The sequence below is a fragment of the Coffea arabica genome, chromosome 3c (assembly GCF_036785885.1).
Source record: "Coffea arabica cultivar ET-39 chromosome 3c, Coffea Arabica ET-39 HiFi, whole genome shotgun sequence".
Classification (NCBI taxonomy): domain Eukaryota; kingdom Viridiplantae; phylum Streptophyta; class Magnoliopsida; order Gentianales; family Rubiaceae; genus Coffea; species Coffea arabica.
The window spans coordinates 35,622,359-35,625,049 of record NC_092314.1 but is presented as its reverse complement, the minus strand read 5'-3'; the positions used below and the strand labels follow the sequence as shown (position 1 = coordinate 35,625,049).

The 2,691-nt window shown below is 43.0% G+C and overlaps 1 long non-coding RNA gene across 1 annotated transcript; it reads left to right on the top strand.

The window, feature by feature from the left end:
- LOC140038122 (uncharacterized) lies at positions 1–913 on the top strand. Its single transcript, XR_011841938.1, has 3 exons — positions 1–249; positions 641–670; positions 835–913. It is a non-coding gene; the product is annotated as an uncharacterized lncRNA (long non-coding RNA).
- Positions 914–2,691: the final 1,778 nt, after the last annotated feature.

The following is a 2,691-nucleotide window of genomic DNA, read 5'->3' as shown; positions in this document are numbered from 1 at the left end:
CTTTCGCCTCTGCAAACGAGAGCTGGCAAAAAAACGGCCTTTTTTACTCCTCTTTGATTGAGAGCCCTGAAAACTCTCTCTCTCCATTTGCCAGAGAGTAGGACGCTCTCTGCCTTCTCTTCCCGAGGACAGACCCATGGCTCTTTCCTTTGATTGAAGGGACTGGAGCCTCTTTTGTTCCTCCGATGTTTGCAGAGGTTTCTAGGCTACTGGTGCCGTCTTTTCCCCGAAGCATCATCATGGTCCGCGGTAAGTGTGCCTCATGCTGCTTGTTCTTTTCTTTCCCCCCATCTGTTTGCTTGTATGTACTGTACTATTAGCTCGTTTCTTTCCGTTTCCGTATTTCCTTTGCCGAAGCTGCTGTCTTGCTACATTCTTGTGTAAAACTTACTTCCCCAGCTTTTGTTAGATTTTGCCTCCTGGTGAGTTTGTTGTCTTCATTGTCATGTTTATTTGATTTTCTCCCCTAAATTTTATGCCCTGCCCTGCTGTTGCTGTTGCATTTTATGCTTGCTTTGCTTTGCCGCTCGTTTTGCTACTCCTGATGCTTTGCTTAACTTTGATTTCCTGCCGACGTTTTTTACATGCGCCTTTTCGTTTCCCTCCTGCCAATGGTGCTCACGCCCCCCTTTTTTTGTAGCTCCTGTTCTGCCCTGCTTAGCACCTTCAGGTTACCTTTCCCCACCTCCTGTTTTATGCTTTCTACCCATTTCTCATTAATTCTCTTACACCTTTTCCCTCTTTTGAACTCTGCTGCGTATTATAGTGTATTTACCCTTTCTCCTTGTATCTTCTTAATGTTTTTTCCACCCCTCGTTGTTTTGTCTGCTGCAGGAACAGGTTCTGCCCTCTTTCCTGCTGCTCTACTGTTCGCTGAACAAGCCTTGTTGTGTCTATCTAAGGTTAAGGTGACATTTCTTGTTCTCTCTCCTACAATTGTTCAGCTTTTTTGCCTTGCCTATTAGCTCCATGCCTTCCACTACGTCTAACTTTAAGCATTATAGATATTTTGTCAGCCATTTGCCTTCTTTACTTTTACCCGCTTGGTTTCATGTGACTTCCTAAGGACTTTGCTTTCCCTTTTGTTTGCTCTACTTCCCCCCCCCCACCCCCGATAAGAGACATTTGTCATGTGCCTTTATTATGTCATTTCTTTTAATTTAGCCTTTCTTGCTCCAGCTCTAGCCTCCTCTGTGCTTATTTGATTGCCTCTGTCGTTGTACATTACACTGATACTTTAGCCTTTCTTTCAATTTCGAACCAATGCTCAGTTCAGTGGTGCTGTATAAGTACTTTGCTTTAGCTTTAATTCCCTGTCTTTTTTCTCCTTTGATAGTTGGTATTTAATACATACCTTTGTTATGGCATTTCTTTATGTCAGCCTTTTCCCTCCTGAAAATTGACACCTGCTATGCTTATTTTTTATGTGCATTAAAGGTGTATGTTAGCCTTTGTTTCACCTGCTAAAGTATGTAGTGCTCAAATGGATTGACTGCTTAACTAAACGGTGTTGTATACAGACTTTTCTTTAGCTTTTATTTTTCTCTTTTCCCCCCTTTGGATGACAGTCATTTAGCGCGTGCTTTTGTTGTGCCATTTGTTTATGCTAGCTTGTTTACTGGAACTTCGTCCTCCTGCGTGCTTACTTTCGGAATACTATAGTAGTGCATTAGGGGTGTGTGTTAGCTTTTCTTTCAACTACTAAGGTATGTAGTAATCAGATGGATAGAAATGCTATGCGGCGCAAAAAATATGCGGAAATGTCTCCTACAAAGAAAGCCAAGCTCCTGTGCTCTAGGAGAGAAGCGAGAGCAGCAAAGAGAGCTGAAAAACCTTTACCTGTTCGTGTTCGCAAGGTTCCTTTAGGCTATGTAGAATCTGGTGTGTCGTTTCCAAATGCCCGTTGCATGCCGTGCCATGGTCCAGATCAAGCGCCTGTTCCCTCTCAATCGTTGGGAAACACGGATGTTGTGTTTCCCGCTGATAGCGCCCCTGCGGTTGGTGAAGGATTAGAATTCATGTCCAAACAACTACCTGGTCCCTTTGGTTGTTCTTCTTCTTCCTCCTCCTTTAACAGAACAATTCCTGTCCATAAGACGTCTCCTGCTACAGGTATATCAACATTTGTCATCATCCGATCCCTGGAACCGTTTAGCTCCCCCTCTAAGCCATCGTTTAGCGTTATTCATCTCTATTGGCTGACATTACTTCCCTTGTACCTCTCAAAACGCATCTGCCTCTGTTCATAACTGCAGATCTTCCGTTCCGTAATAGTCTTGCTCCAGTAAAATATCAGAGGTCGTCTAACGGTGTAGACCCAAAAAAAATCCCCATTCATTCTACTGCTTACCAAGTCAGTGCTGGATCAAATGAAGGAGGCCCTAGGAACATACTACCCCTTTCCCCTGAAAATGAACACTTGATGAACAATGAACATTCTGAAATTATGCTGGACTTATTTTCCTTGAATTCAACTCTTATCAACTCTGAACAACCAGTTCAGAGAAATCTTGCTTGTAAAAGTAATTCTTTCCCTGCTATGCTTTCGGATTCTGTTTTACCCCCTCCTTACACAGGTACTACCTTACCTTGGCATATTCATTGTCTTTGTATCAGTGTTGAGCTTCTTCGTCCAGCCTATAAATAATGGATGCTCATCTTTATAGCTTGTTTCTGAGAACCTTTGGCCTT